At 36.1% G+C, this 27,139-nt stretch overlaps 1 protein-coding gene and 1 pseudogene across 8 annotated transcripts in view; one reads left to right on the top strand and one right to left on the bottom strand.

Moving 5' to 3' along the window:
* The window catches only part of FUT8 (fucosyltransferase 8), a 332,067-nt gene that overhangs the window by 25,098 nt on the left and 279,830 nt on the right, over window positions 1–27,139 (top strand). For 7 of the 8 annotated variants that reach the window (XM_028117728.2, XM_028117600.2, XM_028117899.2 and 4 more), the window contains one exon: window positions 25,410–25,507. The gene's annotated coding sequence lies outside the window, so the exon portion shown is untranslated. Of the gene's footprint in view, window positions 1–8,515; window positions 8,659–25,409; window positions 25,508–27,139 lie in introns of those variants that run through there. The other variant, XM_028117675.2, reaches the window with a different exon arrangement.
* On the bottom strand, window positions 21,384–23,538 carry LOC148163872 (14-3-3 protein theta pseudogene; annotated as a pseudogene).

Genomic DNA, 27,139 nt, shown 5'->3' with positions numbered 1-27,139 from the left:
CCAGGCACCCTGAAAAAGATACAGTTTCTAAAAAATAATGTATAGTTATTAAGTTGCTCCCCAGCCCAACCACCCCCACTCCTCAGTGGTGATAGACACAGATTTGTTTGGTTAATTGGCTACCAGCAACTCCTCCAGTGATTTGTCTAGATCACTATTAACTCTCTTGTTACCTGCCCTTTTGGAGCATTCATACTACCCCTACTCTTGTCACAGGGAAATACAATAATATGGGGAAGCTTCCACATCACAGTTATTGGTGCAAGAATGGTTATGTGAGATGAATAAATACTAGCTCTGTTCTGGGTTTTTTGGAACCGTACCTAGCAGGGAAAGAGATCATCCTCTCTAGGCTTGAGACTGTAAAGATGTGGAAAAACTGGGTTTAGGAGAATCCTACTAACACCCAGAGAGAATCAGAAATAGAGATGGAAGGATACAATCCAGTCTTTGGAAAATGGACATTGTACCTCATCCAGGCTAATTTAGAATCTCTTTTCTAGTAACTTTTGATAATTTGTGATTCAGACATAATTTCAAGTCAGACTGGGTTGGGCACTTGAATTGTAGGGTCAACTGAAGGGACAGAAGTTCCTTTAAAGCCATACTCCTAAATATAAATAAATATAAATTTAAAATATAAATAAAAAAATTAAAGGGTGATAGAAATTATATTCTTTGGTACTTTGAAGGAAGTTCAGTATTGGTTTATTGATTTTAACAAATATACCATACTAATGTAAGATGTTAATAACAGAGGAAGCTGGGAGAGTGGTATATGGGAACTCTGTACTATCTTCTGAATTTTCCTTAAATGTAAAACTTCTAAAAGAGAAAGGCTATTTTAAGAAAAAGTTAATTTTTAAAAATTCTGAATAATATAAATTGCTTGAGGACAGGGTCATTTGACTTGTTAATATTTGCATACTTAAGGTATAGCATAGTGCCTAGCACAAAATTAGCAATAAATGCTGAGGAACTTTGTTACACTTAGGTTATTTTGTAGGAGTTTCTGGAAAGATAAGAAAGTTGGAAAAGAAGCTATTAAATTTTCTCAGTTTTTATTAAAAAGCTACAAAAATTCAGTTTAATCAAGTTGAATTTATTTGACTACATTTCCTACTCAGTGTATTGCATAAACTTTCCATGATTGCTTGTGAAGCTAATTTTAAATCCTCAGTGTTGTAGATTTTTTTTTTTTTAAGATTTTATTTATTTATTTGACAGAGACACAGCGAGAGAGGGAACACAAGCAGGGGGAGTGGGGGAGGGAGAAGCAGGCTTCCTGCTCTATCCCAGAACCCTGGGATAATGACCAGAGCTGAAGGCAGACGCTTAATGACTGAGCCACCCAGGTGCCCTAGTGTTGTAAATGATTTTGAAAAGACATCAAGCTTAGTTTAGTTGATAGAACTATTTCATTTCATTAACAGGTTGAGTGCTGAAATATTAAACAGTCCTTTAATAAGTAGAATTAAATGTAATATTTAAAAAAAAAACCTGAGTATATCGATGTCATTAGCATTAGGGAAATGCAGATTAAAACCACAAAGAGATACCACTACATACCTATTAGAATAGCAAAACAAAACCAAACTTTCTGACAGTACCAAACTGGCAAGGATGTGGAGCAACTGAAACTCTTACACATTGCTCATAGCAATGAAAAACTGTCCAGCCACTTTAGATAAATTTTTCAGTTTCTTGTAAAGTTAAACATACACTTAGCCCATGACCCAGAAATCCTGTCCCTAGGTATTTTCCCAATAGAAATGAAACTATGTTCTCTCAACTGGTATATGAGTGTTTATAGCAGCTCTGTTCATAATTGTCAGAAACTGGAAATGACCCAGATGTCAATGTGTGAATGGATACACCATACAGTGGAACACCACTCAGTAATAAAAGAAACCAACTTGGATGAATCTTAAAGGCATTACACTGAGTGAAAGCAACTTGTTTCATGATTCCATTTATATGACCTTGTTAAAAATGCAAAACTGTAGTGATGGAAAATAGTGCTGGTTATTGGGTTATGTTACTTATGACTACATATAACTTAGGACTATGAAAAAAGAGTATGAAGTTTTTTTTTTTTTTAAAGATTTTTATTTATTTGACAGAGAGAAAGACAGCCAGAGAGGGAACACAAGCAGGAGGTGTGGGCAGAGGGAGAAGCAGGCTTCCTGTGGAGCAGGGAGCCTGATGTGGGGCTCGCGGGGCTCAATCCCAGGACCCTGGGATCATGACCTGAGCCAAAGGCAGATGCTTAACGACTGAGCCACCCAGGCGCCCCCAGTATGAAGTTTTTTGGTGTAATTCAACTGTTTGTATCTACATATGGTGGTGTTTTATATGTGTTAACATTCATGGAACTGTAGTCCCCTGAAAAAGTCAGTTTTACTGTATGTTAATTTAAATAGTAAAACAGAAGACGTACAAACTGAATATATGTCTGCTTTATAAAGCTTTTGTAAATAAGCTTAAATAAATAAGCTTATGTAATTACTGTTTGCTGTTTAATAGATTTTTTTTAACTTTCAAGAATTTGTATAAGGTAACTGATATCAGAAAATCTTTTACATTAAAGGAATTAGTACTATAATCATTCTGTACAAAGAATTTGGGTGGTCACATTTTTAGATAGGCAATAACTCATTTATTGAAATAATACTGGTTATCACTTTGCAGAACATTTAAACTATATTTTGCTCATAATCATGGCTAAATATTATTTTTCTTATTTTACACATGAGGAAACTGAAGTGTAGGGTATTAGATGTTTTGCCCTAGATCACTCAGTAAGAATGTGATAAAGCTGGAATTTCAGATGTTACTGTTGTTAATTGTGTTTATTTTCAACTAATTATCTAATTATATTTTACTTAATATCAAGGTAAAACCAACTACAATGTGTATATATACTAATTGGTGGGTCAAAGCAGCCCAACAACAGTCTGGGTAACAAAAATTAACTAACTTGGCAGTATAGATTTCCTTTTGCAAATGAATGTAGAGATAATAGTTGCATGTATTAATAATTTAAACCATAATGTTTGCCAAATTGGCCATTAAGCATTATATTTATAGTTTTTATGCACCTCAACTAGAAATAGACAAAAAGGAAAATAAAAATGTGTTTGCTACAGTACGCCAGATTAGCTTGTAATACAGTTTGTATTTGACTTACGAATACTTTAAATTTAAGTCCCCTATAGAATAGAAATTGCCTGGGAAGTGACTGATCTCTATGTAGAGAAACGCTATCTCTTACCTGATTGTTCAGATTTTCCAGCAGGCACTATTAATTAATTTTCTCTTTAACTTCAAGTCTGTTGGTGAATCCCTGCCTCTCTGCAAAGCTGCCATGCTGTTATGGGTGTCATGGACATCTCTGGTCTCACTGACAAACAGGGAGGCAATTGAATTCCTGAGATCACAGTTTAGAACTCAGAATATTAATACATACACCCTCTTCCCCACATATACCTAGACACATGCATGTATATTTTCCTGTATTTATAAATGGTAGCTACATATTGTTGTTAAGTTACAATTTAAATATTGGCTGGCCTGGGAATAGAATGACCATTTTTATTTTATTTATTTTTTAAAGATTATTTATTTGAGAGAGTAAGCGAGCATGAGCCGGGGGGAGGGGCAGCGGGTGAGGGAGAAGCAGACTCCCCGCTGAGCAAGGAGCCCGATGAGGGGCTGGATCCCAGGACCCTGAGAGCATGATCTGAGCCGAAGGCAGATGCTTACCCAACTGACCCCCTATTTTATTTTTTAAAGGTTTTATTTATTTTAGAGAGAGCAGGGAGGTGGGGGAGTGGGAGAGAGAATCTGAAGCCGACTCTGTGCTGAGTAGGGAGCCCCATGTGGGGCTCGATCTCATGCCTGCAAGATCATGACCTGAGCTGTAACCAAGAGTCAGACACTTAACTGACTGAACCACCCAGGTGCCCCTAGAATCAATATTTTTAGCATTGTTTTCATATACAAGGAAAGTGCATTTTAAGTTCTGAGTAAGTTTTGGAATAGCATGTTCATTCATGGCAGCCTGCCTATTTTTAATACATGAGGACCTCATTGCTTGTCAATGCCAAACATGAAATATTTGGTACATTTACTAGCTTGTAATTATCAAGGATTATATATCTGAGTTTGGGATTAAACTGTACTGCAGGTAATTTACATTGTTGTGTAATTGAGACTGATAGTACTACTGATATTTTGTTAATGAGTGATAGAAGACTATAAATTTTATTTTTTTAATTTTAATTTTTTAAAAGATTTTATTTATTTGACAGAGAGAGACACAGCAAGGGAGGGAACACAAGCAGGGGGAGTGGGAGAGGGAGAAGCAGACTTCCCGCCGAGCAGGGAGCCTGATGTGGGGTCGATCCCAGAACCCTGGGATCATGACTTGAGCCAAAGGCAGATGCTTAATGACAGAGCCACCCAGGCGCTCCAGAAGACTATAAATTTTAATCTGTGTAATTTGGTGGAGTGGAAAGAGTGGTTTTGGGGTTAGATCTGAGTTCAAATTATAACCCTACCATTTACTAACTGAATTTGTTTCTTCAACTGTAAAATGGAGATGGTAATTGCAGGGTGGTTATGAGATTTTAAATGATTTAGCAGTACCCTGTGTAAAGTGCTTATTTAGTCAAGGCATTTGGTACACATTAAACACTCCATAGCATACTATTAGATCTTTAATTCCTTGAAGTTAGTTCTTTAGTAACTTGACATGCATAAAAGTGAGCATTTAACTGAGCTGCAGCATAGAATTATGTTTTAAAATGTGTAATAGTAAGTAGGTGTGATAGTGTATGTTGATGTCTCTTTGGCTATGTTAAATATAAGGTGGCTTATTTTAATTTTTCACATTTTAGTAATCCTCATAAAAAGCACTTATTAAATACTTATCTATTAATGAAAGTTCAAATAGCAAGTAAAAATGAGTAATGTGCTATTTGTTTTTCAAATTATTATTTTGTATAGTAATATTTGCTTTAGCAGGAAGTCTTATTTTATGGAGATACTGGCTCAATTTTTATTTCCCATTACGAAATAGTAAACTTTTGAAATGTGTATGTACTTCTGAAATTCAGAGTAGGTTATCAGTGGCCAGTACTGACCTTCAAAGCTATTTCAATGAAAGTGAAGTGGAAACCTTAGAATGTAAATGAATTTGGTAGTTGTTCTTATATGAACTGATGGTAGGAGTATGGAAGTTGAACTAGTGTAATATGTTTGTAGTCTAATTTCAAGTTAATAAGCTAAGCACAATTAAACAAGAATAATGTTCCTGGCTTTGAACACTCAAAATGGTTTGTGAGAAAGTTTCAGTTAACAAATACTTCATTTAAGCAATGCTGTTTGGCTAGGCCATGGTAAATATCAGATGCCTAGAGAAAATTCGTTGATGAGTATCATGTACTTAAAATGTCTGGCCAGCTTTGTGGAAGTTCTACTTAGGAAGTTATTTACTCTTCCTTGGCGTTTCCTCTCCCTTTATTTCCCATTTTTCTCACTGCTTTCTCCTTACTTCTTCTCACCCACTCTTTTTTCCCCTCCTTTTTCTTTCCTTTCCTCCCTTTTCCTCCCCTGTTCTTTTCCCATTTCCTTTATTCCAGTAGTCTCTACTGAGATTTTTTTAAGACTAAGAAACATTTCACATGTATTAAAAAGTACAGTAAATCATATAGCAGACATTTTCAACCACTGAAATTAAGCAGATTTCAACTTTTTTGCAGTCTTTAGTTCAACTCTTATTTTTTTTAAAAGGGCAGGCAGAAGAGCAGGATTCTTGACTCTTGTTTTTTGCAGTATCTTCAGCACTTTGAATAATGCCTGAGTCTTAGTAGCTGTCCAACAGATATTTGTTACAAAGACCAGCAAATATATATTCAGAAAAGAACAACAAAAAATCAAGCGTCAAGGCAGGAGTGTTTGAAAGAGAGTCATCCACAGTGTCAGAGACAATGAGAGAATTTCAGAAAAAATTGAAAGCAGTCCATTATCATTGATAACCTGGGTAGTCACTGAAAGCATTAGTTTTTACCTTAGCACTTGTCATGAGAGAGGCAGTGTGATATAGTAGTCATTTAAGGTCCAGGTTTTGGAGACAGAATGCCTGAGTTCAAATCCCATTTTCCCACTTAGCTTTCTTTCTGTGTCACTGGGCAAGTCATGTTTCAGTTTCTTCTATAAAGTAGAGATGAACTTAGAGGGTTGTGAAAAGTAAAGGAATTAACTCATGTAAAGAAAAATGCACTTAGAATAATGACTGCTACACAGTAAGTGCTAAAAAAAAAAAAAAAATTGTGGCCTTTCAGTAATTACTACCAAATAACCCAAACACTGTATATATGGCTCCTCAAATCTTCTGTAGACTCTGTCTCAGTTTGGCAAAAACAAAGCCCCTTCTTCTACACATCCATGATATCTGCTGGTATGAAGTCTCTTCTAATCTCTATAACTAAGGTTGTAAACAATCTCATTATTTGTCTTTTTTATCTCAGTTCAGATAGTACTTTAAATTTTCTCTTAGTATTTTACTGGTAGGCAGTAATTATAATATCAGTGAAAATTAAGCAGTGCGAATTTTTTTTAAGACCAAAGTGTGTTTTTGATGGTATTTTATTTACATAGCTTCTTATCCTGAAAATCTGATAAACTTTGTTCGCTCATCATAGCTTTATGAACTTTGTTCACTTGTCATAGCTTTATGAGGATCTGAAAGGATGATCTTAACAGCTGCTAAGTAAATGGTTTTGAATTTTAGAATTATTTCTATTCTCAGCAGTACTAATTATTAATACTGTATGCATTGAATGTCAGTATAAGCAGGGAAAGCTGACAATTTTATTTTCTTCTTTGAGCTTTTAAATGTATTCCATTCCATCCAAAATCATTGGTTTTTCAACATTAGTGATACATTGGGAATAGAGAAATTCACAACAAGAAAATATTTAGAAGTTCTAAAATTTCCTTCTGTTATTTGAAAAAAGTAAGTTTGGTTATTTACTGAGGGAAAATAATATTTTAAGATAAATAGAGGTGTTTAGTTAGTTGTATTTTAAGAACATTTGTTTTACCTGTACTGAATTGAATGGAGCTATGCTGTAATAATGAGAGTCAATTTTTTCTTATTTTCTAGCAGTTAGAGGAAGTTTTCTGACAAATCAGTCGGTTCTGTAGTAGTGCTTTTCAGACTTGAGTTCTTTAGACCCATTTTACATTCTTAAAATTTGTTGAGGGGGACTGCAAGAAACTTGACTTTTTAGATTATATTGATATTTACCGCATTAGAAATTAAAACCAAGAAATTTAACATAATTCATTTAAAAATAGCAATAATAAACCCATTATGTTTATGTAAATAGCGTTTTTTAATAAATAATTTCCCAAACAAAAAAAGTTAATGAGAAGAATGGCATTGTTTTACATTTTTGTAAATTTCTTTAATGTCTGGCTTAACAGAAGATGTCTGGAATTTTACTTCTGCTCTTGCTTCAGTGTATTGTGATACGTTGTTCTGGTTCAAGTATATGAAGAAAATATGGCCTCACATACATATGTATTTGGAAGAGGGGTAATTTTTAGCTTTTTAGATGATTGTGGATATCCTATTTGATACTACATCAAAACTTGACACATGGTAGTCTTCTAAATTGTGAAGTCTGAAACTATATCAGTTAAACCTTTTTACTAGTTACTTTATTACATTAAAATCCATGGCTGTGTTGTGTACATTGATTGGATCTTCAATCTACGCATGATTTTGTAACATTAAGCTTGGGTCATTTGGAAAATATTGGTTCACTGAGTTACGCAGATCTTCCAAATGTTGACGTGACACATTTCATTATGCAGGATAAAAAATCACTTGTTAAGAGCACCACCAATCTCAGTAGAAACGTAAGATGTTAAGCTCATGACAATGAATACGTATTTTCTCAACTTGAAAGTTTGAATTTTATCATTGGAAGCTGTCACTTTTAAAAGATAGGCTTACTGGATGCTCCAGGAGGACAGGGTACTGGGTTGACTGTGACGGTGTGCACCGCCTTGCCTCCATCGTCTGCGCTCCAGGCTAGCCAGTGGTGGCTGGGCCACGGATTCCCGAGGTTGCTCTGGAGCTCAGTGACAGGGGTAGGTCACACAGCAGGCCAGTGGCTGTGAGCCTCCAGGTGACACAGGCACCCTCAGGAGGAATGGCCACCACGGGCTGCCTGCTTGGAGCACACGCCCCACTGTGTGCAGGAAGGCCAACTGTCTGCTGCACTCAGAAGCCAGCTGGACTCCAGGTATCTTGGCCTGCTTTAGCTGCCCTAACACAGCCTGCTGTGGCAGCACATGTTCATAGGGGCCGCCCTCTGCACGTTGCTACCTGGCAGGCTGACAGCAACAGAGCCTTGCTCACACGTGTGTACCAACAAGCCTACGCACATATCTGCCAGGTGCTCCTCCTCCAGTATCCACATCCCCTGTTGGGAGCCACGATGAATGCTTGAGATGCCAGTGCACCCGGATGCCCTGTTCCCAGAGGAGAGGTGGGCCTGCTTCCTGAAATGAGAGGCCCAGCGCAGACACACAAAGGAGGAACCAGAGCTCTGTGACAACTTTGAGGTGGAGCAGTACAAGGTGTGTTGGATTAAAAAGTGACCATGCCAGGAAGCTGCCCTGGCGGGGTTTGCTGCAGGCGGGGAGTGTATGTCTTTAAACGGTATGTTCACATACATACAAAAAGATAGACTTTGTTCATTTTCAAGAAAATGTCTGCCAAATACCCAAGTCTGGAGAACTGGAGTTCTTTCAAGTAAAAACAGTATCCCATGGAAAGTGGCTCTTTCAGCTTGTAGCTCAAACAATCCTACAGGTGGTTTTCCTCAAGACAGTTATTGTTTTTTGGTACACACAGAAATGCTTTATGCATACTTCCATTTCAGTACACAGACCATTAAGAAGATGCATTCTTAGGCACTTGGGTGGCTCAGTTGGTTAAGCGTCTGTCTTCCACTCAGGTCATGATCCCAGGGTCCTGGGATTGAGTCCCACATTGGGCTCCCTGCTCCGCGGGACGTCTGCTTCTCCCTCTGCCTGTCGCTCCCCCTGCTTGTGCTCTCTCTCTCTCTGTCAAATGAATGAATAAAATCTTTTTAAAAAGATGCATTCTCAAAGGGTGAGAATTTAAAAAATAAAATTTTTTAGGTTAAACCAGCTCCCCTTTACTGTCCCCCCCCACAATGTGTGTCATTGAAGCATATAATGACTAGTAATATAGTTTGGTGCCAGTGCCTTGGTTCATTCTAAGGCATAAGCAGTTTTATCCACCTTTGCATGCGCTGTGCATGCGAATGTTAACTGTGAAAAGGCAAATATCATCTCAGTGTTATTATGAAAATAGTTTTGGCCTTGTGGATCCCTGAAGGGATTTTTGGATATCCCAGTGAACTTGTACATCATACTTTATATGCAGTAGGCCAGTTGGTGGATATATCTTTTAGTTTTTGGGGAGGATTATTATTTACTGGTAATTTTTTTTGAGGATTTTTTATTTATTTGACAGATACACAGCGAGAGAGGGAACACAAGCAGGGGGAGTGGGAGAGGGAGAGGGAGAAGCAGGCTTCCCACAGAGCAGGGAGCCCGATGTGGGGCTTGATACCAGGACCCTGAGATCACGACCTGAGCCGAAGGCAGAAGCTTAACGACTGAGCCACCCAGGCCCCCTAATTTACTGATGATTTTTTTTAAATCTGGATTTTCCTGTTCAACTTCTTGTTTTGAGATAAATTTTGTAACTTTAAGCTGTTGTGTGTTTTAATGGAATCCAAATAGTTGAAGGTTCTTGAGAAGAACCAGTTTTGGATATTGATTATTTAACAGTTCCTAAGGCTTAGAACAGTGAAAAAGAAATAATTTTACCTTGGAGTTGAGTGATTCTTTGGATCAAGGTTTAGAAAAAGCAAGGAAAAGTTTGTATCAGTGGAGGCTGGTATTAGAGCTTCAAAATAAGACTATCTTTCTATCTTTAAATTATCTTCTCAGAAAAAAAATTACCTTCTCAGAGCTTTTGAATCTTAAAAAATTGTTATTGGAGTCTTGATGCTGGGTGAACAGAAATTGAGGGGTTCCAAATCATCAAATCCACATTAAAACTAGAGTGACTTCATTTTGTTTTCCTGCATTGAGGTTCTGTTTAAGATTTTAGTGGAGGAAAAGATTCTGCTGCTAAAATATGTGTAGAAACTTAATTTTTATCTTTAGGACTTGTTTCTAAACATCTCAGTTCATTTTCTCATGAAGATTATCATTGTTGGTTGTTATTTATATATTCATCCACTTAACACATGTTTATTGAGTATGCCTGGTGTGGGAGGCACTGGCTGTAACTGGGATTGAGTAAGACCCAAGGCAGACATAGACAGACATGTTTCCAGTCCCTACCCTGCTATACTATACAGTTTTGGACCTTAGCATGTCACAGAATCTTTTCCACTCTTCAGCTGGTCCTGGATCAGTTCCTTGGAATCTATTTTCCAATCTCAAAATTATTACTCTAGTAACCTTTAAAGTTTTTTTAAGTTTTGTATTTTTAAAATAATTTCAGACTTGCAAAAATGAATGGTATAAGAATAATATAAAGAATTCTTCTATATCTTTTTTTTTTTAAAGATTTTATTTATTTGACAGAGAAAGAGACAGCGAGAGAGGGAACACAAGCAGGGGGAGTGGGAGATGGAGAAGCAGGCCCCCTGCCGAGCAGGGATCCTGATGCAGGGCTCGATCCCAGGACTCTGGGATCATGACCTGAGCCAAAGGCAGATGCTTAACAACTGAGCCACCCAGGCGCCGCAAATTCTTCTATATCTTCATCTTGTTCCCCAAATGTTAATATTTTACAAATTTTGTTAATAGTTTTCTTTTTATTATATACATATTTTTTCTGAACTGTTTGAAAGTTGCAGACATGATCCTCTGAAAACTCAGTATATATTTTATGAAATTTCAGGGCAGTTTCCTAAAGTAATTAAGGACATTCTCTATAAACCTTATTCATTTGCTATCTCTATATTTATTAAATATTTAGTCTATGAATTTAAGTTTCACTAATTGACCAAATAATATAGCAAAAGAAAAACATTTCCTCCAGTCCAGGATCAAATTCTGGATGATGAATTGCTTTTAGTTCTCACTTTCTCTCATTTTCTTTATTTGGAAACGTTTGTGTCTTTCTTTTAAAGATTTATTTATTTATTTATTTATTTATTTATTTGAGAGAGAGAGAGCGTGCAGGCAGGAGAGTGGGTGGCCCACTGAGCAGGGAGCCTGATGTGGAGTTCGATCCCATGACTCCAGGATCATGACCTGAGCCGAAGGCAGACGCTTAACCAGACTGAGCCACCCAGGAGCCCTTGTCTCTTTTGTAACAATGACTTTTTTGAAGAGTGTAGCCCAGTTATTTTGTAGAATGTCCCTCAATTTGTCTAATATTTCATCTTCATAGAATCAGGTTATGAATTTTTTGCAGGGCTACTGAGTAGTGATGTTGTGTCCTTCTCAGGATGTTCTATTGGAGATACATGATGTTGATTTGCCCCATTACTACTGATGTTAACTTTGATCACTTGCCAGTTTTCTTCACTGTCACAGTCACTATTTCTTTTCCATTTGCAATTTGTAAGTATATTGTGAGGAAATACTTGAGACTATGTAAATATTTTGTTTCTCAGACTTTCTTTAACTACTTTGACATCCCTTTGAGGAGTTTTGATTGAATCAGTATTATTAATATGGTGGTTGTCAAATGGTGATTTCTCCTTTAATTAATTGACATTCTAACATGTACATATACATAGGTTCTTATTTTTACTTAGTGCTATCAAATTATCATTTATTTTGATCTCAGATTGTCGTAGATCTGGTCCCTTTAGGCCAACTCCTGTGTTCTTAAGACATATTTCCATGATTCTTTGAGCATTTCCTTAGTTTCTGGCACAAGATATTCTGGGTCTGTCTTGTACTACTATCCCAGCTGCTGAGGTGAAATCAGCAATTTTTCTAAGAAGTCTCAATCCTCTTAGTGGAGAAGAGTATTTAGATAAAAGGTCTGGGTGCTAGTTATTGTGTTCATTGTCACTGGGGTGTCGTTGCTTCTGGGCCCTCTAGATAGAGTAAGGAAAATATACATGCTGACACATTCATATCCATTTATATTTCTCTGTATGTACATTTATAACGGAGCTCAAGTTGATAGCTCCGTTTTCAATCCAGTACCCCAGGATTCATCCCAAACTTAATTTTTCAAGTATTTGTAATTCCCTTTGCTGACAGTGAGACACCTGGCTCTGATTATTTACAATACATTTGCTTATTCAATTAATCTTAGAATGCATAAAAGATAGCCTCAAAATTGATAACCCATTCCAGTGGTAAAACACACTAATGTTAGTTTTGTTTTCAGCTTGAGAGTATAGATAAAATACCATGCTCAAAAGTTACTTCAGGGGACACCTGGGTGGCTCAGTTGGTTAAGTGTCTGCCTTTGGCTCAGATCATGCTCAGGGTCCTGGGATTGAGCCCCAAATCAGACTCCTTACTTGGCGGGGAGCCTGTTTCTCCCTCTGCCTCTGCTCGCCCTGCTTGTGTTCTCTCTCTCTCTCTCTCTCTGACAAATAAATAAAATCTTAAAAAAAAAAAATCACTTCAGTTCTCCCCAGTGGCCCTGTTTTTCTTTCAGTGGTGATGTGTTAATTATTTGAAATACTTTAGGTCTGGTTCCTTCTGTTTATACACTACTTTAAGAGCCAGTCCTCTTCTGTACTTGTTGATTTTATGTATTATGTGAAACACTAATATGGTCGAGAACTATAAGAGTTCATTAACAGGAGTCCAGAATTCTATAAAAAAGTATTCTCAAATGTCATTCCCCCATCTCTTCCACTCCATTTTCATATACCCTCTGAAAAATGACCTCCTAAAAGACATGCATGAGACATGCATACACTAATCTCTGGAACCTGTGAATGTTATCTTATATGAAAACAGGGTCTTTGTAGATGTGATTACATTGAGGTAAGGTTTTTGAGATGGAGACATTACCCTGGGTAGGTCCTACATACAGTCACATATATTCTTATAAGAGAGAAGCAGAGGGAGACTTGACATAGAAGAGGAGAAGGCAGTATGATCATAGAGATTATAATGATGTAGATACAAGCCAAGGAATGTTGGCAGCCACCAGAGGCTTGAAGAGACAAGGAACAGATTCCTTCCTAGAGACTCCTAAGGGAGTGAGGCCCTTTTGACACCTTAATTTCGGTTCAGTGAAACTGATTGTGGATTTCTGGCCTTCAGAACTGTTAAGAGTAAATTTGTTTTAAGCTGCCAGGTTTGTGGTAATTTGTTACAGCAGCCACAGATACTGATATACATTCCTTGCTAGTAACCAGTCTTACAATTTTCTTGTTTAATCTTTATTTTATTTTATCCTGATCCATGGATATTTTCTTAATTCCCCTTCATACTCCAAAGTTTACATACAATAAATATTCTTTGCTTTTTACTTTTTTTCTTTTTTTTTAAAGATTTTGTTTATTTGACAGAGAGGGAGCACAAGTAGGCAGAGCCGCAGGGACAGGGAGAATGAGAGGGAGAAGCAGGCTCTCCGCTGAGCAGAGAGCCTGATGCGGGACTCGATCTCAGGACTCCGGGATCATGACCTGAGCCAAAGGCAGATGCCCAACGACTGAGCCACCCAGGAGCCCCTTTTTTTTTCTTAATATATCCTGGAAGTCACTGATCTTCCTCATCTTTCTATAGTTGCAAAGTACTTGATTGTATGGATGTAATAGTTTACTCAACCATGCTCCAATTTAAGATTTTTTGCATTTAAGGTTTTTCTATTAATTTGCAATTAAAAGCAATGCTGCAATGAATAACTTTGTGCATATATGTTTGTATACTTTTGGGGTTTTTTTGTAGGGTAAATTTCTAGAAGTGAAATTGCTAAGTCAGAAGTTAAATACCCTATAAGTTTTATTAGATGTTGCTAAATTTTTCTCCATTAGCATTGTACTAGTTTACCTTATCACCAGCAATTTATGAGAGTACCTGTTTTCCTGTAGTTTTGGTAGCAGAATATTATATTTAAAATTTTGGGGGATAGGTAAAAAGTGGCATGTCAACGAAATGAGTGAGGTTGAACATTTTTTGTATGTTTAAGGGCAGTTTTAATGTGTTTTATTATCTGTGAATTATCTATTGCCAATTTCTCTATCAGATTTTGGGTTTCATTTTCTCTCAGCTTTTAAGAATTCTTTCTATACTAGGGATATTAAATTTTTATCTGTAATGTATGTTGTATATATTTTCTGTCAATTTTTCACCTGTCTTTTGATTTTGCTTATAGCATCTTTTAAAAAATATTTAATTTTTCTGTAAACTTAGAAAAATTTATCAGAAAGTACAGAGTTCTCTAATTATACCCACTGCTCCCCAGTTCCCTCCGTGTTATTTACATTTTAGAGTGACACATCTGTTATAATTGATGAACCAATATTAATGCATTATTACTAACTAAAGTCCATAGTTTAGCTTAGAGTTCATTCTTTGTGTTGTATATTTTATGAAATTTGACAAATATGTAATAACATTTGTCTACTATTTTTCTTTTTTTTTAAAGATTTTATTTATTTGAGAGAGAATGAGAGACAACATGAGGGAAGAGGGTCAGAGGGAGAAGCAGACCCCCCGCTGAGCAGGGAGCCCGATGTGGGACTCGATCCAGGGACTCCAGGATCATGACCTGAGCCGAAGGCAGTCGCTTAACCAACTGAGCCACCCAGGCGCCCCTGTCTACTATTATTCTGTCATACAAAACAGCTTTTCTATATTAAGCATCTTCTCTGACCACATGGTATGAAACTAGAAATCCATTACAAAAAGAAAACTGGAAAATTCAGGTATGTGGAGATGAAATAACATACTCCTGAACAACCAGTCAAAAAATTACCTTGAGACAAATGCAAATGGAAATACAGCATACCAGAACCTAAGAGATAGAGTAAAAACAGTTTTAAGAGAAAAGTTCATAGCAAGAAACACCACCCTCATTAAGTAAAAAGAGCTCAGGGGCACCTGGGTGGCTCAGTCGTTAAGCGTCTGCCTTCAGCTCAGGGCATGATCCCCAGGGTCCTGGGATTGAGCCCCGCATCGGGCTCCCTGCTCTGTGGGAAGCCTGCTTCTCCCTCTCCCGCTCCCCCTGCTTGTGTTCCCTCTTTTGCTGTGTCTCTCTGTCAAATAAATAAATAAAATCTTAAAAAAGCTCAAATAAATGACCTAACTTTATACCTCAAGGAACTAGAAAAAAGAAGAACAAGCTGAATCCAAAGTTAATAGGGAAAAGGAAATTCTAAAGATCGGAGTAGAAATAAATGAAATAGAGACGAAAAAGACAATAGAAAAGATCAGTGAAACCAAGAACTGTTTTCTTTAAAAAGATAAAATAGATATACCCTTAGCTAGACTTACCAAGGAAAAAAGGGAGAGGATTCAAAATCAGAAATGAAAGAGAAGATGTTATAACTGGTGCCATGGACATGCAAAGGATCATAGATGGCTATGAACAATTATATGCCAACAAATTGGACAACTTAGAGAAATGGATAAATTCTCAGAAACATACAACTTACCAAGACTAAATCATGAAAATTGAAAATCTGAACAGACCAATTACTAGTAAGGAGATTTAATCAGTAATCAAAAACCTTTCAACAAATAAATATCTAGTCCCAGATGGCTTTTCTGGTGAATTCTACCAGATGTTTAAAGAAGAGTTAATACCAGTCTTTCTCAAACTCTATAAAAATTCTAAGAGGAAGAAATAGTCCTGAACTCATATTGCAAGGCCAGTATTACCCTTATACCAAAGCCAGTCAGGGACAATATAAAGTAAAGAAACTTACACCAGTATTCCTGATGAAAATAGATGGAAAAATCTTTAACAAAATATTATCAAACCAAATTCAACAATATATTAAAAGGATCATACACCATGATCAAGTGGGATTTACCCCTGGGATGCAAAGATGATTCAACATACACAAGTCAATAAATGTGATACACCAAGTTAATAGAATGAAAGATAAAGATCTTATCATCTCAGTAGATGCATTAAAAGTATTTGACAAAACACAACATCCTTTTCATGATAAAAACTGTCAACAAATTGAGTGTAGAAGAAGGAGCTTACCTCAACCATGGAATGGGAGAAAATATTTCCAAGTCATATATTTGATAAGGATTTAATGTCCAAAATATATGAAGAACTTAAACTAAATAGCAAAAATTTTTTAATTGTTATAAAATAGGCAAAGGAACTGAATAGACGTTTTTCCATAGAAGACCTACAAAAGGCTTAGTTACATGAAAAGATGCTTGACATTACTAATCACTAGGGAAATACAAATCAAAACCACAATGAGATATAACCTCCACCTATTATAATGGCTGTTATCAAAAAGACAAGAGATAACAAGTGTTGGCAAGGCTCTGGAGAAAAGGGAACTCTTGTGAACTATTGGTGGGAATGTAAATTAGTACACCCACCATGAAAAACAGTGCGGAGGTTCCTCAAAAAGTTAAAAATAGGGCTACCATATGATCCAGCAATCCTACTTCGGGGTATATATCCAGGGAAGTGAAACTGGATCTTGAAGAGATACTTGCACTCCCATGTTCTTTGCAGCATTATTCACAATAGCCAAGATATCTGTTAGTGGATGAACAGATAAAGGGGGTGTGGTACATAATATATATACAATGGAATGTTCAGCTGTGAGAAAGAAGGAAATCCTATCATATGTGACAACATGGATGGACATTGAGGGCATTATATGCTAAGTGAAATAAGTCAGAGAGAGACAAGTAACTGTGTATCATACAGTATAGGTACTTGAATTGCATATGTGGAATCTGAAAAAGCTGAACTCCTAGAGACAGTGAAATGGTGGTTACCAGGGGCTGGGGGATGGCGGAAATGAGATGTTGGCCAAAGGGTACACACTTCAGTTATGAGTAAGTTCTGAGAAAGTTAAGTTTTTATTGATCAAACTTTAGGTTCACTGTCGTTTCCAGTGTGTTCTCCTTATTGTAGATATTCCTTTACTGTTCTAGAATTTCTATTTGGTTGTTTTTCTGTGGTTTCTGTTTATGAGCATATTTTCCTTTATTCATTGAGCATAATTATAATAGCTCTTTTAAAATCCTTGTTTATTGATACCAACATCTGATTCTGTAAGGTTGGTATTTATGTATTTTTTTGTTGTTGTTTGGTCTTATTTTCTTGACCTTTGTATGTCAAATAAATTTGAATTGTAGTCTTTATGTTATGAATGTTATGGAATTCCATTATATTCCTCTATAAAAGGGCTGATGCCTTTGTGTTAGCAGGCAATTAATTTGGTTATAGTCATACTACAAACTCTGTGTGTTAGGAGGCAGGTAAGTTTGGCCATGCCTACTTTAAAAAATAGTTTTTGTTGAATATGTCAGTTAAAAATTGTATCTTTTGCTTTTGGATTTTGAATCACTGCTAGACTGACTTCTCATTCCCAGGTTATACTTGAAATCATTTATGTTTTCTTATAGGACTTTCATGGTTTCAATTTTTATATTTTGATCTCTAATCCATTTGGAATTTATCTTTTTTTATGTATTATACAATTTTGTTTTTTTCCATTTCATTCAAAAGTTGTTTAAGATAACAGTTTTTAACCTGCAGGAGTAAGGGCTTTTTGTTATTTTTCATATGTAGTTTTATTGCACTGTGATCAGAAAACATAATTTGTGGTATTTTTACTATTGTGAACTTACTGAGGTTTTCTGTATGACCTTATATATGATCAGTTTTTGTAAATAGTACATGTCCACATGAAAAGAGATTGTTTTCTCTATCAATATACAAAATTCAATATAGCAAGTTCAATATGTTACAATAATTTACCCTACTGATTACATTGCTTTGGTCTTCTTTAGCTTCACCTACTATTGCTCTGTTTCTATTAATTTTTTCATACGGCTTTTGTAGATTTTTGTTTTATAAAGTTTGTGACAGGGTTATTTGGTGCAAAAGTATTCATAACTGATTTATCTTCCTCATTGTTAATTTGTCCTTTAACATAGAAGAAGCCCTGTTTTGTCTTGCTAGGTGTTTTTTGGGCTTGAATTCTACCTTGTCAGTTATTAACATCATAACCTCTGTTTTCCTTTTGATTGAATTTGCCCATTATACCTTTGCTCATATCTTTTTTCTTTCAGTGTTTCTTAATGACTTTGTTTTTAGGTGTTCCTTGTATAATACACAATTGGGTTTTACTTCATGAGCCAATCTAAAATTTTTTTTTCTTTTAGTAGAGGAGTTAAGCTCTTTGTATTTATTACTGACACTGATATGCTAGATTTTTAGCTCTGACAATTATTTATTATATTTACTGTGTGTATTCTGTTTACTGTGTGGCTTTCATTATGTTGTATTATGTTTTCATTGCTCTTTTTAAGAGTTTGCTTTGAAATTTTTTTGATATTTAGTATGTTTATCTGAATAAAGTATGGAGTTTCATTAGTAATAATATATTAACATTTTTTTCATTAATTGTGACAAGTGTTCAGTAGTAATGCAAAATGTTAACCGTAGGGGAATCTGGGTGTGCCGTGTATGGAAACTCTTTGTATGTTGCAACTTGTCTGTAATATAAAACTATTCTAAAATTTAAAAAAACTTTTTTAAATTTATTTATTTGACAGAGAGAGACAGAGAGGGAACACAAGCAGGGGCAGTGGGAGAGGGAGAAGGAGGCTTCCCATGGAGCAGGGAGCCCGATGCAGGGCTCGATCCCAGGACCCTGGGATCATGACCTGAGCTGAATGACTGAGCCGCCCAGGCACCCTACAAAATATTTTTTAATGTAGTAGGACTGAAGGTGTCCAAGACTGGTTTGGGAAAGTACATTTTATGTGAGTTTATTGCTGAACTTGGTGAATATAAGCTGTATTTTTCAGTTTCCAGTAAATTAGGGAGGTATAATCACTGTATTTGATGGTAAAGAGTTAGAGGAAGACATCTTTGTTTTGTAATAATGAAAAAAAATCAGTTTTTGGACTGGAAAATTTTTAAGCAAAAGATTAAAGAAAACAGTTGCTTCTAGAACTGGTTACTCAAATCATACCTTGTCAAGATGAATTATTTAGAATGTTGTTGGGGAAGAGGGCGTGTTTAGTAGTAAGGCATAAAGGTGAATTGGTATATAAACCCAAGAATTTTAATGGCTCCTACAAGGTACAGTTTAGGCTTTTACTCCCAGAATTTTAGAGCTGCAAGACACTTTTACAATTTTTTCCAGTTCTTTCATTTGTAGAAGAATAACTAGAAGTCTAGGCAAGTGATACGTTACATCCAAAATCATGTAGTAAATTGATATTCAGAGCTGGGACTAGACTCAAAGACTCTTCTTCATTTCTGTTTTAAGATTCTTTCCTCAATGCCAGAATGTATTCTTGAAAGTCATGATAATCTTGAAAGTCACGACATCCTGAGCTCCTCATATCCTACTTAACATGCAGCTAAGGCAAGGTTACATATTTATACTGGCATTTTAAAAAAAAGGCATAAGTGATTTTTTATTCAACATTCCAGAGATAATGTTAGGTCATAAGTCTCTGCCTTGTTGATTTTTTTCTCTGTATCTTATGCAGTAAGGGAAAGGCCTGGTTGAAGATTGTAGCAAAAAGGCCAGTCATTATGAACTATAGACTGAGAGCTAGAACTGGAACTGGTGCTGGAAACCATAAAAATGCCAGATGATGTGGGGGCTGGGATGCTGTTGGGATGATGACTAAGTGGACTCTAGAACCTGTAGAAAAGGGGACAGAGTAAAGGAGGCTGTGGAGCCACCATCAAACTCATGCTAATCATGAGGACCAGTTCTGCTTTCATTCCCTGGAGCATTCTACTTGGCCAGCTAAGATTTAGGATAGCCATAGATAATGAAATAAAATTCATCTGACATCTGCAGGACATTTTTATTTTGCAAAGTACTGTCACAAATATTACTCTGTTTGATCCTTGCAATATCCTTGTGAGATGGGTAAAAGGGATATTGGTGAGCAGAAAATGTTAAATACTAATTGGTGTCAAGACGGCAGTGTGTTAGAAACCACTAAAGGATATAAAAATGAATACACATAGTTTTGGCTCTCATGGTGTACAGTCTTGTGGAGATGGGGTAGGGAAAACAGCGAAAGGTAGTGTTAAGGCAAGTTGAAAAAGATTTAGAAATTCAAACTACCATGGGAATTTAAAAGGAATGATGGTATTATAACTGATGGAAATTTTAGTATTTTGCCTTCTGATTTCAGACTAGTTGAAAGAATAACAACTATAAAAGGATCTCTTTACTTTTTTTATTGTATGTTACTGTGCTGTTAAATAAGGCATAACATTCCATAAGGCTATTTTGGGACTACAGTCAGTGACCACACAATAGTGGCCCAACTCTCTAAATAACAATACTAGACAAACTGGACACCCTCTCACATGTGGACAAATCTGCATGGAAAAGTACTCAAGTTTTAGGTGTGGACTTGTGTACTTTACTTTCCCTTTCTAGTGTATTAAGAAATGACTTGCACTTTAACTTGCCAAAAGCAATGCTTGCATTCTAGTGGCAACATTACTACTTCCGTTACATAGTACAGGGAATACCAGAACTACAAAGGCAGGAGTGTAAGTAAATTTTATTAGGAAGGGAAGTTGTCAACTTAAATAGCAGCAAATGAATGAACAAGGAAACTTCTGTTGTCATAGACATATAAGACCTCCATCATATACAGGATACAGGAGGCATGTCTGTTCGTGATATCTAGCCCAGAAATGTCAAATGCTTTTCCATTTAATCTCATACTTCTGGATTCCTACCGAAAAGGAATACATTAAGAGCATGGAAAAGTTGCTTACTAAAAGGAAACCCTCAAAAAAAGTAAGAGAGGGAAAATAGAAATTAAGTTATGTAGAATACTTTTTAAGTGATAATTAACTACATTTTCGTATCTTCACAGTAATACAAAACCCAATAACTTGCAGAACTGGTTCAGATTACTTAAATACCAGATACGTTTTTAGTCCTCTACATAAATGTTTAGAAGTTACTTACATTTATATGAAATGAAGTTATTAATACTTTTCTACAGCAGTAACTGCATACCAGGAAGGCCAAGGCAAACACAAATCAAGGAATGGAGTTTTCCCAAAGCTGCAGTGTGAAAAGACTATAAACATTTGATTCCATACACATGAATGGGTTTCTTTGCTATAGGAAATTCAAATGGAATAAGGAATGGAGATGTGTAAAAAGGTTTCTTAAGGGGGAGAAGAATGACAGCCTGTATGCACTTAAGTTTTCTGCCCCTTCTGCAGCATCATATTCTTCTCCTGCACTGTCTGATGTCCATAATGTTAGGTTTGTCTCTAAGCAACTGCATGATGAGGGTGCTGTCTTTGGATGAGGCTTCATTCACTGTATCAAGTTCTGAAGTGGCCTCATCAAAAGCCATTTTAGCTAGTGTGTAGGCAAGCTTGGATTACTAAGGATCTTACAGTGAAACACAGAGAAGTTAAGAGCCAGCCTCAGGCAGATTGGGTGTGTGGGTTGCATCTCTTTCTTGCTTATATCAAAAGCCTCTTGGTAAACAACTTGGGAATTACCTATCATTTGTTTTTGATCTTGACCACCTGCAACTTCAGCAACATGCTGTAGGTAATTTTTCCTCATTTTTAGGTAGAAGACCTTACTCTAGGTTAATTGCATTGGCTGTTAAATATGCATCCAACAAATAGCTTTTTATTATTTTTGATTACTGGGTCCTGTTCTTTGTGCTCAGCTGGTATTTGCCTATTTCACTTTCATGGTTACTATTCTTTTCTACCACATATTATGCATTTATTATATGCTTTAGGATAACTTATTAATGTATGAGTGGTGTTAATTGAATACATCTAATTTTTGGAAAATTTCAGCATTCAGTGCTGTCACAAAATTAATCTAGGTCGTAGCTCCCCTTCAAAATAATTAAAATAGTGCTTCCAGCCAAGATGGACCAACAGGGATTAGTATCCTTCCACCCTAAAAAAACTAACTGGATTAAAGATATGAAACAACAGTTTCTAAGACATTTGCTATCAGGCGGCAAAAGACTTTGATCCCTGAGCGACAGGAAATAAATTAAGTGAGACTTAAGAATGCTCTAGCCTGGAGAGAGTTTCTAGGCATGGAGCAGGTCAGTAGAACCCAGGAGGAATCAAGAAATCTTCCTGAGTTAAAGAGAAGGAGCTGCGGGAGGCTGTGGGGAGCCAAGGCAGCTGGAGTTCACAGGGCAGAATATCAGAGAAGAGAGCTGCAAGAGAATTTTCAAGAATTCAGTTGAGTACTAATCAGTGCCTGCTTGGGAAGAAACTACTTGAGGCTAGGAAGAGCCACTCAAAAGGAATTGAAGGAACAATACAATACTCATAGCTCACATACTGGAGTGATACCAGGAATAGAGCCCTGAATCCATCAGAGTAGAAAATCTTGATCACTGAGGTAAAGCATCTTCAACATTCTAGTTGTCATTTTTAGATGTTTGGGTTGGGTCTTTTTTTGTCTTTACTGAAAATATAGTCAACCTTTTTTCTAGCTTCTAGAAATATGAGATTTATAACAACTTTTAATGTCCTAGTTTCCTAATCCTATCAACTGTGTCATGTCCAGGCTGGTTTTGATTGATATTTTTACTCATTATGGCTGTATTTTCTTTTTCTTACCTTTTTTTTTTTTTTTTTTAAACATGCGTGGAAATCAGTTGATGCTTGTCAGGCATGTAAAAGAAGACATTGTAAATTTTACCTTGTTGGGTGCGGATATTTTTGTATTCCTATAAATATTCTTGAAACTTTTTCTGCAATGTATTGAAGTTACTTGGAAAGTATTTGATCCTGTAAGGTATTGCTTTTAATAGACCACCAATCTAATCGCCCCACTCCTGAGGCAGAACCTTTCTGAGTACTTCACCTGATGTCCTGTGAATAATGAGGTTTTCCATTTGGCTAATCATCTGGTTACAGATGTTAAATTGAGGATCTGGTTGTTTTTAAGTTCTTCTGGGATCATTAGAGAGCAGTCTTTATTTTAGGACTGATTTTTAGCCATGCTGAGGTCTCTACTTATTGCCCAGAGTGTACAAAGTCTTTCTCTACTCTGGTTGGATGGGACCTCCAATGTCTCCAGCTGTTTGAACCTTGCATTGTTCACTTTTGTGTGTGTGTGGGTTTTTTTTTTTTTTTTTTTAAGCTCCTCAGCAGTTTTTTGCCTGGCCTTGTGGAATTTCACTCTACGTGTATGTAGATTAGTATTAAGTTAGAATCAAGTGGACCCCTACCTTGATGTCTAGAGCTTTTTTCTGCATAACCCCTCCTCTCTGGTACATTGTTCCGGTAATTCCTGTCACCTTTAGCTTACTGAACTTATATCTTTGTCTTTTCAAGTTAAGTAGATTGCTGTGCTATCCTTTGAATCTCCCTGCCTACAGTGGTGTTTAGAACATGTCTCTTGGCAGAAAGTCAAGATGTTCATAGGGCTTATCTAGCTTGTTTTCTTCTCTCATGGAATGCAGATCTACACTAATTATTGTCCCATGTCCATAAACTGTTTGTCATATGTTTTGTCTAGTTTTGTAGTTGTTTACTGTCTGAGGGTAAATCTGGTACCAGTTACTCCTTAATAGCTAGAAGCATAAATCCTAAACTACTGGATTATTGCAGGAAGTTGGTAAAAAGACTTTTGGGTGAAATTACAGGAAGGAATAATGAGCTTTGGCTGATTTTTATAGTTAATGGCCATTTAGGATTTGTTTATGGACCCCTGGAGTAGTTGACTTAGCAGTGGTTTGTCTTTTTCAACTAGATCTAGAAGATGGGATAATGTAAATAGTAAAGCACTATACAAATATCCTTATTATTTTTAGCTTAGAGTAATTTATTGAATGTTCTTATTAATAAGCTGTTCTGCCTCAGAATAGATTTTTTTTTGGAATTCAAAGTGAAAATAGTTGGATTACCTTTATGCTGCGGGAGTTGGAGTTGGTGATGATGCCTTCAGTATTATTTCTAATTACCACAAATTGGTTTCAGTAGGCTTTGATGTCATTGGATAAAGACTGCTTCTCACAATTAGTAATAATGTCAATCCAAAATCTCACGTTGTAACAACAGTAAAGTTGCTGGCAGAAAGACGTATTTCTGAAGATTGTATTGTGTTGCTATATTTACTCTTGAGTTTTTGTACTTAGGAACTTGCACATATATATTCAGTGAACATTTGATGTGTGAATCTTTATTAAGACTATTCACTTGTCAACTTTCTGTATGTCAAACAGGGTAGTAGATACTAGGGAGGCAAAAGAAATAGTAGATAGGGTCCCTTATCAGAAGATCACATGAGATGGCACATGTATAAGGCAACAACATATTCTAGCAAAGATTAATGGAGTACAGAGTGATTATGTCAGCTCTTAGGGAGAAATGGAGAGGCTCGATTTTGAGAAAATTGATGGATATGCGTTGATTCACTAAGAGGATAAGGGAGAAAAAGTCCCTGTTCTAAAAACAAGGAATGGTGTGTTGCAGGGTGACAGCTGAGAATGACAAAATTGTTCTGTGAAAAACAAGCAAATTAAATTGGCTTTAATGGAATTCTCTGTAGAAGATAGTCAGAAATTAGGTTGTTGAGCTGATTGTGGTGTGAGGGATGTAGAAGATTTTGAACATTAGTCTGAAAAGAGAGATAATTCTGATTGCCCCATATGTTAAAAAGTAGACAAAATTAAAGAATTTTGTGTTCACAAAGTAAGTTTTATAGGTGCTGACTTATTTTAAGATAAACCATGAAGCAAATTAAGACACTGAGTGTTACTGTGTTTGAGTACAATAAAGTAAAAACCCCTTCTTTATTGGGATTTGAAAAACACTGCTTACAGAAGTGAATATATAGAAGTTTTACATGGGGGCGCCTGGGTGGCTCAGTCGGTTAAGCATCTGTCTTTGGCTCGGGTCATGATCCCAGGGTCCTGGGAATGAGCCCTGTGTTGGGCTCCCTGCCCAGTGGGGAGCCGACTTCTCCTTCTGCCCCTCCCCCTGCTCTCTCTCTTTCTCAAATAAAATCTTTTTAAAAAGTGAAAGTTTTACATGTTATGACATACTATAAGGGGAAAAAGGAATTTTTTAAATGGTATAATAACTGAAGGTACTCTAACTGAACTTTGAGTGGGGCTGAATTTCATTTGTTTGTTTGTTGTTCCAGGTTGCTGCTTTTGCTGAGAGAGCACTCATGACCCAGGTGGTATTTTCATTCAAGATCAAGTGTTCTGTTGCCTTTGTTGATTAACTGAACAAATTCAGGTTGGTATATTTTGTGGACAACATTTCCCTATTCTAATTATTAGTTAATATGTTGAGAAATGGATAATTTTGTGTTAAAAGCTATGTATGTACATGGCAGTGAATTAGAAAGACCAAGTCAGTCTAAACTCATTGAATTATGTATCAGTTAACAGACATTTTCGCACTACCTACTGTGTATAATCTGCAGTGCATAAAATAAAAAAAAATGTTTTATTCCTTGTTTAAAAGCTTTGTACTTTAAGAGGCTAGATACAAACAAGCTGTGGCTGAATATGGTACATATTGTACTTTTGGCATTGTTTTGTGACATTTGGTGCTGAAAATAACTCATCTTAGAGCTTTTGGACATTTTTGTAGCTGACTTTTAAAGGATTGATTATTGTCCAGATTTTAGTCATACATTAAAATTATTATTTGTTTTTAGTGTTCAGTCTATGAGTTTTGATAAATATATATTCATCCCCATAATCTTATAAATTCACTCATGTTGTCTCTTCTTGGTCAACCTCTCTTTCATCTCAACTCCTAGCAACCGCTGATCTGTTTTTTGTCCCTATAGTCTACCTTTTCTGATATGTCATTTAAATAGAATCATTTAGTATGTAGCTTTTAAAACCTAGCTTCTTTCACTTAGCATAATGCTTTTGGATTCATTCATGTTGTGTGTACTAGTAATTTGTTCTTTTTTTTTTAATTGCTGAGCTGTGTTCTACCATATGGGGATATACCATAGCTGGTTTATCCATTCACCACTTTATGGACATTTTGGGAGTTTCCAGTTTTGGGTGATTATTTTAGTCATACATTTTTCTTTTTTTGTGATAAAATACTTATCTATAACATAATATTTATAACAACAAAATACATAATATTTACCATCTTAGCCATTTTTTTAAAAGAATTTATTTATGAGAGAGAGAGATTGAGAGAAAACACTAGAGAGGGGAGGGTCAGATGGAGAAGCAGATTTCCCTGCCAAGCAGGGAGCCTGACTCGGGGCTCTATCCCAGGACGCTGGGATCATGACCTGAACTGAAGGCAGACGTTTAACCAACTGAGACACCCAGGTGCCCCTCCCCCATCTTAGCCATTTTTAAGTGTACAGTTCAGTGGTATTACGTACATTCACTTTGCTATGCAGTCATCACACCATCCATTCCCATAACTCTTTTCATCTTGTAAAATTGAAACTGTATACCTATTAAACAATAACTCCCCATTCTCTCTTCCCTCCAGCTCCTGGAAAGCAGTATTGTACTTACTGTCTTTATGAATTTGACTCTAAGTAATTCATATGAGGAGAGTCATGTATAGCATTTGTCTTTTTGTGGCTGGCTTATTTCATTTAGCCTAATGTCCTTGAGGTTCATCTGTGCTGTAGCATAGCACAGAATTTCCTTTCTTTTTAAAGCTGAATAATATTCCATTGTATGTATATACTTCATTTTGCTTATCTACTTATTGGTTGTTGGACATGGGTTGCTTCCACATTTTAGCTGTTGTAAATAATGTGGCTATGAACATGAGTATACAAATATTTCTTCAAGACCCCATTTTTCGTTCTTTTGGGTGTATATATATATATATTCAGAAATGGAATTGCTAAATCTTATGGTAATTCTATTTTTA

This window comes from Eumetopias jubatus, unplaced genomic scaffold, assembly GCF_037043125.1.
Source record: "Eumetopias jubatus isolate StellerSeaLion01/CBP00866 unplaced genomic scaffold, mEumJub1_p1.0 scaffold_7, whole genome shotgun sequence".
Lineage (NCBI taxonomy): Eukaryota > Metazoa > Chordata > Mammalia > Carnivora > Otariidae > Eumetopias > Eumetopias jubatus.
Note: the sequence above shows the minus strand (reverse complement) of the source record. Positions and strands in the feature narration are given on the sequence as shown.